The sequence below is a fragment of the Crocuta crocuta genome, unplaced genomic scaffold (assembly GCF_008692635.1).
Source record: "Crocuta crocuta isolate KB4526 unplaced genomic scaffold, BGI_CrCroc_1.0 scaffold2116, whole genome shotgun sequence".
NCBI lineage: Eukaryota > Metazoa > Chordata > Mammalia > Carnivora > Hyaenidae > Crocuta > Crocuta crocuta.
The window spans coordinates 22,936-23,252 of record NW_027528970.1 but is presented as its reverse complement, the minus strand read 5'-3'; positions in this window follow the sequence as shown (position 1 = coordinate 23,252).

The following is a 317-nucleotide window of genomic DNA, read 5'->3' as shown; positions in this document are numbered from 1 at the left end:
CCTATAGAGTTTAAAGGAAACAAAGAATGTTAGAGAAATGACATGAATTACAGAAAAACAAATATTCATTAAAAAACAAGCTGCAGAAAAATAACATATGTTTGATAAAACTTATGTTTAAAATAANAGTACAGGATTGGTTAGTTTTATAAAGTATAGAGAAATAATAATCTTATGAGGTGCATGGTATATACACCTGGCTTATAATGATCTAAACCATCTCCAAGAAATGTCAGGTGTGGACCATTGAAAGAGAACTATTATTTTTCTAGCCACAGTATATTTAAAAATAAATATGATACAGAAAATGCACAATA